This window comes from Uranotaenia lowii, unplaced genomic scaffold (assembly GCF_029784155.1).
Source record: "Uranotaenia lowii strain MFRU-FL unplaced genomic scaffold, ASM2978415v1 HiC_scaffold_6, whole genome shotgun sequence".
Lineage (NCBI taxonomy): Eukaryota > Metazoa > Arthropoda > Insecta > Diptera > Culicidae > Uranotaenia > Uranotaenia lowii.
In genome coordinates, this window is record NW_026598533.1 from 25,501 (window position 1) to 39,695 (window position 14,195).

The 14,195-nt window shown below is 34.9% G+C and overlaps 1 long non-coding RNA gene across 2 annotated transcripts; it reads left to right on the forward strand.

Moving 5' to 3' along the window:
• Positions 1–1,098: 1,098 nt before the first annotated feature.
• LOC129760402 (uncharacterized) lies at positions 1,099–2,299 on the forward strand. Of its 2 annotated transcripts, none has more exons than XR_008740337.1 (3): positions 1,099–1,219; positions 1,296–1,697; positions 1,757–2,299. It is a non-coding gene; the product is annotated as an uncharacterized LOC129760402 (long non-coding RNA). The 2 variants fall into 2 exon arrangements; XR_008740336.1 differs by having other exon boundaries at positions 1,133–1,223.
• Positions 2,300–14,195: the final 11,896 nt, after the last annotated feature.

The window sequence follows — 14,195 nt, forward strand, 5'->3', positions numbered from 1 at the left end:
AAGCTGTGTCCTTGAGTAATGAATCAAATTCTTCAAACAAGTTTTTAAAATCTCATGTTTTTTATTGAAAAAAATCTTTCTGAATTGTTAGAAAAAACTATTTTTTTCTTATTATCATATTTTGTATTAATTTCCAAATAAATTTACCATATTTTAAAGAATCGATTATTTAGTTTTATTCACTTTTTTAAGTTAAACTTTTTTTTTGTAATATTATTAATAAGTTTGTCTTTGGTTATTTTCTAGAAAAAATTTTCTTCAGAATAAGGTTCATCATTTTAATAATTTATCAATGACTTACCGGAAATCGCATTAATTAAAACATTAATTCTGATTGATTCGGATCGAATCAGTATTTTTTTTTGACTATGTGTGACGGTCATATGTACATACATGAGTTAGATAATGGTATGGTTTATGAATTTGATTTGAATTGAATTTTTAAGGTTTTAAACGGCTTTCAGTATTGGATTTTTAAACTAAAAACGACTGCAGCAAAAAACAATCGTTTTTTCTTTAAAAAAAATCCGAGGTAAAAAGCCGCTAAAATTCCTTTAAAAAAATGGCTTAAGAAATAAATTTGAATATAGTTTCTCCTGATTTTTTGAGTAAATGATCTCAATGTACTCTTTTTGGTGTTGCGGGATCTGGTTTCCCTAACACAGTCATATGTGGATAATAAATCAATTTAAATATTCTCATGTTCACTCAATCGATTGTGTTCGCGAATGACATAAAGATGTTGAAACGACTGTAATCAAAACACTCGATTGTGTATGTTTTATTTTTTATTTTTGCTCCAATAGTGCTTTTGCTCCGATCCGATAGATCTTTATATTTATTTAAGGTCTTATAATTACTAATTATATTTTTGATGTATTAAAATAGTTTGAAATATTTTACAGTTCTAAAAAATTTAGATTTATTTCTTACAATCGTTCAAACAAGAACCGTACTATATCGAAGCGCCCGGAGAACGAATTTGTTCCAGTTTGGTCTGCATTTCGTACCGAGAAACAACCTTGATTCTAATAACAAAACTAATAAAAGTCTTCTTACGACAGTAGAGTCTGCTGGTCGCTTTCTGGCAGCGTTTGTGTTTAGTCGCTCAAACCGATTCATTCGCACACATCTTCGGAGATCGGAGAATTGTGCTATGTAGGTATGTATCAACATGCTGCTGTCAAACGTCCGCAGAACAAGTTCTATCGGCAAGTAGGTAGGTATGAGTAGAACCGACATCATCCACTTACTTGAGATAGTAACCGCGTCAAACTATATTCTCGGCCCTACAGGCGGCGCTCATTGCTGTTTGTGCTGGTAGTACATCGAAGTAGTATAGTACACAGTAGGTACAACTATGCACTGTTCTGGCCCCCTCGATACCAAACACCCACCCACCCCCATCAGACGGCAGACAGCTGATCATCGTAATTCCAATCTACGGTAAGGCAAGTAGGAATAGTCGTTCGCTCCAACCGAGGTACCTAGCTAAAAATTACCCGGCTGCGTCGAGAGTTTGCCAGCAGCGCGCAAGCAAAGGCATTACTTATTGTGCAATCGATCCTTTCGCGTTTGTTTAGTATGCGGCTATCTCACGTTCAAGGTTGCCGGAAGCGATTTTCAAATGATTCAGAAAGTTGACTCACGGTGAAGGTCCAACGGATTCCTAATGTATTAGAAGATAGGGGTAACATGTATGCGACGGAAGAACTAACAGATATTATTCACATAGTAAATCCATTTTTTTTTTCAGCACGTATCCGGGCCGGGCAAATCTGGGTAATTTTATATTAAAACCTGGCAAATTTCACGCATTAAAAATAAAAAATTGACTACCAAAAATCCGGGCAATATCAGTCAAATTTGATAAAAAACCCAGAAATGACTCAGCAAAAATCATGGAAAAATTTAAAAAAAATAATTCAATCTCATCGACAGATCGACTAATCGACTTCCATAAAACCTTTAATGATTATTTTTATTGAACTTGCTCAAAAAATTCATTTTTGAGGCACACATAAAAAAAATTACAACACATTTTTTTATTTGCAAAATAAAATGAATAAATGCAGGCAAAATCCGGGTTTTTTTTCAATAAAATCCGGGCAACCAAGCCGGGCCAGACTGATCCCTAATTCCGGGAAAACCCGGATAAAAACGGGCAGTCAACCTTTCCTTAGGAGCAAATAAATTTCAAAAAAAGATTTATTGATTGGAAATGAAAAGATAAACTATTGTGAGTTCTGAGTTCTTGATTCTGAACTCTGCATTCTGAGTTCTAAGTTCTGAACTCTGTGTTCTGAGTTCTGAATTCTGAGATCTATATCCTGAGTTTTGAATTCTTAATTTTTGAATTCTAAGTCAGTGCTCAAATTTCTAAGATCTGAGTTCTGTACTCTGAGTTTTGATTTCAGAGTTCTGAATTCTGAGTTAAGATTTCTGAGTTTTAAGCTCAGAAGTATGAGCTTTGAAATCTGAGTTCTGAGTTTTGAAATCGGAATTCTGGATTCTGAGTTCTTAATTCTGATGTTGTGGATTTTCTAAGTTCTGAGTTTTAAGTTATGGAATCGTAGTACTGAATTTTCAAGTCTGAGTTCTCAGCTTTGAATTCTGAGTTAATGATTTTTAGTTCTTAGAACCGTGGTTAATAAATCTACTATAAGTTATTTGCGATTCTTCTGATTTTGAAATGTGATGTTAGGCTAGTTAGAACGTTCATTTACTTCTACCAGTTTAAACGGAAACGATAAGTTAACTGTGGACGACATGGCGTTTTGAATATAAAATAAATTGTCGACTTTTTCCTACAACTCAGTGTAGTCGTGTAAGAGAAACTGGTATTATACCTACATATTACGTACTAAAGAACGCATCAACTGAGAAACCGGCACCGGAGCAAGCAAAAGAACGAATCACTTTAGGCAGCAGGAAAGAAAAAAAAGACGACAGTTTCAGAATTTAAATAACAGGTTTTATTTTTTTCTATTCACTCCTTGCTCCTTCGTTTTGTTTCTCTTCACTTTTATTTTGTGTGTGTTTTTTCATCTGGCTCACTGCTGAACGGTTCGAAAAATTCTTCGGTTACTTTTCGGATCCACTTTGAAGTGACTTAAGCCCCGGCCGAATGTCTAAGTCAAAAAGTCTTGCCGACACGGACGCAGCGAAAGAAGGTACAGCCAGCTACAAAAACAACCACAACAACAACTGTAACGGCAAAGAAACCCAAGGATCGGATCGGATGCTTGCGACTTGAATAACCGGCCGCATTGCCCCGTTCTTTGCAGCCCTCCTGCTTTGCCGTCATCATCGGTTGGCGGATACGATACCAAATAATGATCCACCCCGTCGTTCTGCAGAACCCATCAATTCCCTGGACTTTGGACGGACACGGTAAATGCACAGCTTTCATCAAAGCTAGGGATAACAAAACTTGACCATTCATTCCTGATGTTCGCGAAATGTGAATTTTTTTTAAATGTAAAAATTATTAAAATGCTGTCGATGAATTGCATTGAAATTACATTTGTAACACATAAATTGGCGTTTGCATTTTTTTGAAACTGTTGAATATAACATTGCATTTGATTTTTGAATCCCTATTTCATTCGGCATTGTCAGTAGCAATGTTTGCTTACGTACCGACTGTTGCACGATGCTCTCGAAAATCATGGAACCGCGATGCACTATTGAACACATGTATGTAGTGTAGATACCTAGTAGCTGGAGTTGATACACTTCAATATAGTCCATGTTCACTGTCTTAGCAGGGGTTCACAATATGCATGGCTTGGCTCATTCTTGCTCAAAAACAGCTCTCGGGGCACGGACATATGCATTTTTATGGGCTGTGTAACTGTTACGCGTGTGGCATAATTCTTTGGGAGGCCTCTTGTTTTATTCACTTGATCAAGTATTGTTGATATTTTTGAATATTCCTAAACCTCGATTTCACTTGATAGACAACTAAGCCATATGAGGTTTTTAGAAATTTCGTTCGGGAGAAGCTTAAAAAACCTGTATCTCTAATCAATAGAGGAGATTGAGGATACCTGATCCCTGGGGATACTTGATTCCTTCGCTATATCTCGAAACCGGAATGTCTTACAAATATCAAACGTTCTAGAAAACTTTGCTATATAGACAAAACCATAATGCTATTATCTCTATAAATAATTTTAAAAAAAATATTTTTCGAGTAATTGAACTTTGATTGAAAAATTTTACAAAATGTGATTTGCCAATTTAATCACTTCAAAATATTTCTCATTTTTAAAAGTTATTAAAAAAATTATTTATTCCAATATGTCAGTTACCAGACCATAACATGAAATTCTTATTGCCATGTTTAAAAAGCAATAATAATAGCAACTCTAATTTTTTTAGATTTTTTTTTTCTTAAATGTATGTATGTGTTTAATTGATCCGTGGAGTCCAAAAATATACTTGTTTTTCTTATGAATGGATCGTGATGATTGGTTATCACTAAAGTACTAATGTTTGTCCAATAAGTAATGTATTTAAAGAAATTATCTGTTGAAAAGGACTCAAAAAACTGTATTTATCTAAATACTAGAAAATTGCGCCTTTAAGTATGCAATAACATTAGGCTAGTAGACAAACGTTTAGAATTCTTTATGTATGATTTCTACAAACTGTTAAATGAGAACTAATATGGCAAAAAATAGTCAACGGACTTTTAATCTTTGGATTTTGCTAGATTCTTGCCTAGGGTCAGCTCACCCTGAATTAAGGATCAAGTCTCCTTTAACTTCAAAAATATCACAAGTTTTTTTGTTTCACGAAAATGCTTCTAGTTCACCTACGGATTCACGTATCGTTCTTACTTTTGGAGCATATAAACTTGAAATAACACGCTGGCAGAAAATGAGAAAGACGGCGATTTGTTAAATTTTCCCAAAAAGATATGATGAAAATAAGAAAAGGAGATCAAGTATCCCCATTCTCCCCTACCTTTCTTTCATTCTTGACTGATTTTATTTAAATATGGGATTTTAAGCTTAAATTATGATACACGTTCCATTCGAGAGTTGCAATAAAAATAATTATTACGGGATGAAAATAACCGCTGGTGTCAACCGCTGTATGTATTAGATTAGGGTTACCATGTTCGAATTTCGCAAACCGATCCTATACATTTTGTACATTGGCCCAAAAAAACTGATCTGTGCCAAATTTGAGCTCAATTGGACTTGATTTCAAGTAAGTTTCGGTTTTTTTAACCTAGAAAATCACTAAGGAGCAGTCTTCACGAAAACATGTACCAAGTTCAATTTGGGTGCAAAATTCCAGGTGCAAGTTCATCTTTCACTTGCATGACATCCTAAACATAGGTTTATTTAAAACAGCAACCCAAGCATTTATTTTGCACCTGAGTGTTCGCACCGAAGTTTTGCACCCAAGTTCGAACATAACATAGGTATTTGTTTATTAATTTTAACTCGTACACAAAGGAAATCGGAAAAATCGAAATTTTAATTTTGAAGATAAATGACTTAAAAACGTCTAAATCTGGTGTTATCTCGAAAAATTTTTTGTCAAAAATGGACTACAAAATTTAAAAAAAAATCACGTAAGGGAAGACCAATAGAAAACTGGAAAATCTTAATTCTAATTTTGATGCCAAATGACTTGAAAATGCATGGAACTTCAAGATCTGGTCATGATCTCGTGAAAAAAAAATTGCCAAAAATCTAAATTCTGGGACTTAGCTATTTTTCATAAGACCACCTGTCCCAGAATTTCGATTTTGGCAATTTTTTTGTTTTCAAGCTAACACTCGACGTTTCATGCATGTCGTTTGGCATCAAAATTAAAGTTTTGATTTTCCCGATTCCCTATGGTCCACCCCTACGTGGTTTTTGGAATTTTAAAGCCGGATTTTTAAAGTTTTTTTTTTTTAGGTAACACCAGATGTTTTACGCATTTTTAAGTCTTTTTTCATTAACATTAAAATTTTGATTTTTCCTATTTCCTTTGGTGATTTTTGAGTGTTAAAAAAACGATACTTTGAGCGCTTTGAGCACCCCTAAATCAAATCCGATAAAGCTGAAATTTCGCACAGGTCAGGACCAATCTACAAAATATATATGGTCGGTTTGCGAAAATCAACAAGACCCATTTGGCTGCCACTGTATATACTAATCTATACACTTGATTGAACAGATTGTAAGAAATATTAAAAGGGTTGTAAAAGGCAATGTGCGCAACGTTTAATGAATACTATGAATGCTTCGATTACAATCTATCCTCTTCCGCTATACGTACCCAACTTCTACATGAAATTTAAAGATCACTTTGCTTTTTGAAAATCTGCTTGAATTGTATAATTTTAGTTACATAGTTTTTAAGTTTTCATGTAGACCCTGTTGTCAGATGAATAAATAATAAATAATAATAATAATAATAATAATAATAATAAAATTCATTCTGTCCATAATTATTCAACCTTAATGGTTCGAAATTTGGTAGAGGAAGAGAAAACACATAAAATAGGCTTGCCAGATACTTTTAGAAAAAAGCGGGACATTTAGAAAACTCTTTAAAAAAGCTTCATTGAATTGCCAAAGTTATACGTATAAGGCGTCGTACACAAATTACGTAACGCAAAAAATCTATAATTTAGACCCCCTCTCCCCCTATGTAATAATAAGTAACGTATGATACGACCCCCATTCTATAGTTACGTAACGATAAATACCCCCCTCCTCATATTCAATTTTGAAATTAAAAGTAAAAGTACACAAAGTAACGGGGGTTCTCATCTGGGCCCCCGTCAACGGTAATAACAACAATGGGCTTGATCTCTCCTTGATAACGCATGATCTCATCGAACTCTGGTAGTTCACACACCCTGTTGAAATCCAGTCCATGGGAAAAAGCTGTTGATGAACAGTATTTCCCTGAATGCACCTACTTAACGACCATTGACGCTTTCGGACAAGAGGTGCGTAGATTTGCTCTCCAAAAAAAGAAAATTACAACTTTTTTCTTTATGTTTTTTTTCCTATTCATTTGTTACGTAACTAAACCAAGTACCCCCCTCCCCCCTATGTAACAGCAAGTAACGCAGACTCAACCTCCCTCCCCCCCCTTCATGCGTTACGTAATTTGTGTACGACGCCTAACATCAGCCATAGTTATTCATAGAAAGAACTATAAAGTTTTTTTTTACTCGGATTGATGTTGCTCATTTTTTTTTACATGATTGATATTTACACGGCTTTTTTGTCATAAGCACGGTTATTTTTAATGGTTCTTGCAAATTAACACGTTATTTGAGAAAAATATTTTAAGTTCTATTTGTAAACGGCGAATTTCATACGGCATAAAAAACCTTCGTATAATAACAAATATATTTCAAATTTATTATTGAAAACACAATTGACACAATTGGACAATTGAGTCGAAAAAGTTGGTGATAAAAGTAAGTCAGTGAACTTTGTAAAAGTTTTCCAAGAAAAAAAAAAGCGTATAAGAAAAAGCGGGACGGCGGGACATTCTTCAAAAAAGCGGGACATGTCCCGCTTTTGCGGGTCGGATGGCAACCCTAACGTAAAATGGTATCATTTCAATAAGGTTAGCACTGTCGATGTCCCCAGGTCGATGTTCAAAGATAAATAAGCGCCGAGCTGTTGTGGTTCACTCCAAGGTAAGTTCGGAAGTGTGTATCTTGAGCAGGCTTGAAAATTTTCGTTCATTCATATGGACGGCGAAATTTATTTTTGATCACTATACCCAAGAAAATATGATCAGTCATGGGTCATGTCATGACAGAAATATTCCTATCATGTGAATGAAAATTCCATCCATATTCACGTGAGGTATATAAATGTCACGTATGAGAAGAGTGAGCAACGAATAAAATTTGGGAACCAAATGGAATCTTTAAAAAAGGCGCAGCAAACACTTATCCCTATTTTCATTTTTTTAAATACTATTTCTAGTTAGCGTTTGTCATACTAAAGCATATTGAAAATTCTCTTGGCAAACGAAGCAGCCCAAAATTGCACTGGTGATCTATGTCATGACTAGTTTTAACCATCATGTCATGACTGAAATATTGGAGATCTCAATGATCAATGACATAACGGAAACATTTTTCTTTACCAAAATCATCATTCATAGCATGCTTTCATTTCTAAAAAAATGCTAAATTAACGACATGTGAGGAAAAAAATGGGTCACTAGTCGCAATTTTCGGCTCATGACTATGACATAATCCCGTCCCTGATCTTGAGAAACACTTCTGCAGGCTTCCGAAAAGTACAGCTTTGCTATGACAGCCTTTTCCTTGTCGAACAAACTGTCTCGGTTTTCCTAACCACGGTGTGTTTATGGAAGATGTTTAAAAGAAAAAATACAGTAACTCTATTTTTTTCAGAAATGGAAAATTTAGCCTTTTCTGAATCATTTTCAGGCAAAATTAAAATATTTGGTCGGTGAGTCCCCATACGTTTTGTTTTTTTGAAGATTTGTAGTCCATATTTAGAAATTATTATCTGTAAAATTATTCCAGGGCATTGTAATAGTAACTTTTTTCAGGAAAATTTATTTTTCTAATTTTACTCAAATTTTTATCAATCTGAAACAATAAAAAATGTCAACGCCTGGAAAGATAGATGGTTTGGATCATCTGGAAAACTTATTTTGATATGAACATTTTATTTAACTAAAATTTTATTATTTGGAATACCCTTGTTATTGTTGGTGTTATCCAAATGTAACATGAATTTATATTCATATGTGTGTATCTTGGAGAACAAATTCTGGTTAAAAAAAATTATGATATTAGAATAAGAACAGTCCAACATCATTTGATTGGTTTCCAACAAAATATTATAAATCTTTTCATTTTTTCAAAATTATTTTTTGAAACATTTCCACAACATTTGCAGGCTCTGATGCATATGGGTACGCACTTTAGAAAACAAAAATTAAATTTTTGACGATGTCACTCGTTTATGGCATTTTTTAATTAAATTTGAAGAATAAGATTAAATTTGAACATATCTTAGAAGAACAGTTTTCAATAAAATTTAGTTAAATGTTAAAGTACTTGCAATGGAATCCGCTTATCTTCCGCTACATAACATCAATTTTAAATTTCTTTTTCTTATATTGATGATGAATAAATTTTTTATTAATCATTTGAACTTCATTTTGGCTTAAAAATTGAAGTACTGTTGATATTTTCGAATTCATGATCTTGTTGAACGATGAAAAACGATTTTTTTTTCAAGAGAAATTTCTACTTTATCGACGTGTTAGACCAGATTTATGCGTTTTTTTTTGCGTTTCATGGATTTCTATGGTTTATTCAAACCAATGATTTCTATATTATTTTACCATAATTGGTATAAAATTGTAGAAGTAATGATTGATTTACTGTAACATTAATGCTTCATTATGGTTTTATTTAATAATAAAGAAAAACTTCAGTGTACTGTAGAATAACTAAAATAAGTAAGGGATGAACAAAATAGAATGAATGTAACGCGCTGCAGGCTCGCTTGCTATCGATCATTTGCAATTCACTTTTGCCAACAATACAGTTAATTTGTGTACATTTAAGATCGACAAAAAGATTAAAATGCATTTTTTTTGGTAAAATTCAAATTTCTCAAAGTTTTAGACTAGATTTATCATTAAATAAATTTATTTACAAAAAACTATACAACTCTATTTAAAATAAATAATTCAAGAGATTATTTAAATAATATAGTGAGTTGGAAACCGAAGAAGCTAAGATTATTTAACCTCAACAGTAATGCTAGCTCTTTGAATAAAATGGAAGAATCACAGAGTGCATCAGGGCTACAAAACTTGGGCTAGAAAATAATAAAAATAAAAAAGTTAAAGGAATCTCCATGCTTATAATGATCATTGTATCAAAAGACAATAACAAGCTAAATTTTAGCTAAATTGAACTGCTAGCGATTTGCATTGAGTCTGAAGTGCGAATGGAATTTTGAGACATTTAACTCAGGAGAAGTATAAAAACTGATTTCTCATCAAAAATTACTTTAAACGTATCGTTATCTTTTCAATATTCATTATCCTATTATTGTTCTTTCAAAGCTTAAATTAAGGCAAACGTTTCTACTCCAGATCGCATCACGATAAGCGTTATCATAAAAAAGCTATTGCGGTTCCTAGTGTTTACTAATTTTCTTAATCATTGAACTTTTTTTTTCAATAAAATTCCCTCCAGTTCCCACAATCAGAAAATCTAAAGATAATGGATTTCAATGGATTCATAAATGGACTCATATTATTTTTGATAATTCTAATAATTTCAGATAATTTGACCCTCTCGGACTGCTGGCAGGATTTGCCAGCAAATTTTTAAATTTTAGGATTAGAAGATACTTTTTAAGCATTTTATATGTTGAACAGCTCTGTAACTTGTTAAAAAAAATTTTTGAAAATTTTTTAAAGTTTTTGATGATATTGTCGAATTCAACTTAAAGGTATTAAAAGTTAAAACTAAGAGAATTAGCACCTCTGAAGTTATAAAACACTTAAAAATATATTTATTTTTTGAAGAATTCAATAGAAAATTTTCAAAAAAAAATTTTGTATGGGGGGTCACCGACAAAATATTTTAATTTTCGATGAAAATGAACCGGGAGAAGCTCTTCTTTCTACCCATGCAAAAATTAGCGTTACTGTATTTTTTTTCTTTAAGTCCTTCTACGAAACACACCGTGTAACCACTGCTGCTGTACCGTGGGTAACGAATCGAAACGCTTCGGCTACATCGCACACGTGCGAGAACCCAGGCTGTATCTGAACAATCGGCTCAAAGCATGCGTTGCCGAAAATGTTGTGCTTTAAGCTGTAGCGAACCCAACCGACAGTTCGGTTTTCATCCCTTCATGCCTCCTGTTTCGAAAATAATTTCATCCTGTTGGCTGCAGGGCGTGACAGTTTTGGGCAGGACTGTCACGGGTGACTGTCGTGCCCATACCGTACCCATGCCCGATCGTATGCGCTGCTGCTCGGTTCGAATAGATCGAACGAGCCATCTATTCGCACCGAGCAGCAGCATACGATCGGCGCGTAACGCGATGTGTGGTGCCGATGCAGGTTAGACGAAAAGGGAAGGGGAGGGTGATTGGGGTGATCACCACCCGCAGTAGCTTCAAGCAAAAGGAAAATTCATACGTTCGTTCGAAATTAACTCGGCTTGAGCGAATCTCGGCTACAGTCGGACGGAGTAAGTAGTACTGTCATGCGAAATTCAACGTACTGAAAACTGTCACGAAAATATTCCCAAAACTGTCACGAAGCTTAAAAAACTTTCATATCCACGAACAAACTCTCGCATGAGGTAAAACATGGCATCGCTGTACATCGCACGACCACTCCTTTTAAAACTGTCGAGGAAGAAATATTCGGGAAGCTTTCATCGAGGTGCATGTGCGACGTTCGCAAGAATACTGTCGTTCGCCAGTACTTTTCGGAAGCCTGCACTTCTGAACAGATTCGAGCAGCTTCTGTCCGCCTATCGATGAGGGTGCCCTGATTTGGATATTGTACTCGACGCCAGAACGGACCAATTGACCATTGCACAGAATAGAACTTTAAGCTTGTGATGTCACTAAATCCTTTTGAATGACGCACGATAAATCCGAGCATTGTTTTAGCTTTAACCACAGTTACAACTCGGTGTTATTTAAGCGTAAGCGATTAGTCCAGCATCACGCCAAGATCCTGAATGAAATCCACTTTTTCATGCACCATGTTGCCCACTCTGTAAATATGAGTTATCTCAATCATGCTTCTGGTAAATGACAAAACTTTGCTTTTTTTAAATTTACATTTATAGCGTTCATTCGTCACCAGAGACAAGGTCATGTTGAAGTGATAAGCAAACGGAGCATAGATTTAAAAAATTAAAATTAATTGATCACATAGTTTTCGATAACTCAATGCCATACAGACTGAATACTAAATCTACGCTTTAAACTATCCTTACTGAAACTAAAATCAAAACACACATGTACCTGATCGGTTTTAAAATTCTGTCTTCCATAATTGATTAAGCCATTTAGGCTTAAAACTCATTATACGATATCATTTCGATAAGGCCAGCACCAACTTTATTTATAAATTGAAAGTTTTAACCCCTTAATAATGTATGCGCAGCCGTTTTTTAACATACACGTGGATTAGAACACCAATGAACAAAACCGAAATTTATCTGTCTACGCAAAAAACTACATGTGTATGCCTGCTTTAAGCAGTAGAAACTTAAATATATTGTTATTTTTTTACTTTTATGTTGTTCAGATTCACAAAACATCCCAAATGCTACGTAAACTGTGTTCTGGAACGAGTTGAACCACCCTAAGCTTCAAAAAGGACCCAGTAAAAGCATCGCCATGCTGCTGGCTTTAACGGCAATTATGCGCGCCAAAAACATCGGGTATCATCGGAACCGAAGATGATCCTATCAGGGTCGAGCCAAAGTTGGTCCTTGGTTCGATCTCTTTTCCCGACCAACCACCAGAAGCGAAGGTTCACCTTATTAGAGGCCAAGATTGGCCAGTGTAAGTGCCCAGAATGGGCAAGTCAGAGGCCATAAGGGCCAAAGTATTGTGTGTCAGAAGTCCTCCTAGTTTGTAAAATAATTGTTAGCTAATACAGTCCACTATTTGTAACGTTTGTTTGAATGAGTGAGTTTAATTCCTACGAGAAATATCTGAGGCTATCGCTGAATCCGCCAGGGGAGATCCTGAACAAACTGTTTAAAAACTTATCCGATGCAATTTTTTTAGTGTACCTAGAAAAATATTTTTCATTCACTTTGGCATTAAAATTTTGACCTTCTTTGCAGAAAAAAGTTTGTAATTTCAAAAAGACGAGTTTTTTTTTTGAACACCAAGTATTTCATGCATAATTAGATAATTGTACAACCACAAGTCGCCGATGTTGTCTAGCGGATAGGCTGGTGCGAGTCTGGTTTTGGTATACCAGGTGTACTCGGTACGATTCCCGGTATCGGCAAAAAAAACTTTTGAGTTCGAATCTCATAAGTAGCCGACAGGTAAGATGTTATTCCCTCTTATAATTGACTTTATTATAAGAATGTTCAATCAGTTGCCAGCTGGCCAGGTATGTATATACACGGATGCCGGAATTAGTAAGTAAACTAGTTCTTTCAAAAGACACCTACATCAAAACACGCAATATATTCACTTCCTACCAGTTCATACGAAGCCATGGAGTCCGGATATGGTGTACGCGCTGCGTTGAAGATTTGTCGAATTTAATAATCCAAGAATGCATGTGAACACATACTTGGATACAAATTGCGGTGAATCCGTGCACCCATGGTGGATAACCAACATTCAAACATACATACCTACATAATTAGATAATTGTGCACCCACATCTGATTTCTAAATTTTTTAATAAGAATATTAATTTTCCGAGAACTTGCATCCGTTCTGGTTTTGTTGAACCGAATGCATACTTCCAATTGGATTGTTCACATACAGCATACTGGCAAGCATTTGCACGAACGTCAAATCTCGCACTAAACTTCGAATTAAAGTCCCAAAGTTTGTTCGGCACCAAAGTGTGGAAGCAGCTTAAAAAAGATTGAAGACTAAGTTCTGCTTGCTTTAAACTGCACCTACACTGCTGCTCCGTTCTGATCAGATGGGACATCTCGGAGAAGGGAAAAAGGATAAGATTTTTCATCTAAATCTCCTGTGAGAAAAAAGGAAATCTAACCTAATCCATTATCCTTTCCTTTTAGTTTGGGCTTCTCCAGTGCGCACTGTTGCTGTTCGTAGCCCCGTTCGTTGTAGTTCGATTTTACAAAACTTGGAAGTTTTCTGAAAGAGCGAAAAATGTAACACATCTCGATAGGAGAAGGGATCGTGCGGAGGGGACTTTTTTCGGTCCCTCGGTGTGATGAATGGTTTGTGCTGATAGAGTTTTAGCATCCTTCTTTCCTTTTCTCGATGGCTGGTCCCTGTAAGAAGGATCTCTAATGGATAGTGTGAATGTATAGCTGATTTCAGAGAATCATGGTGAGTAGATTTTCATCTCAATGCATCATTTTTTTCTATTGAATTGGAGGATTCTATATTTCATAGGAGCTCATGTTCTACGGCTAGCTGTACATTTTGGTTAAAAAAAAATCAATGCGTTTTAAA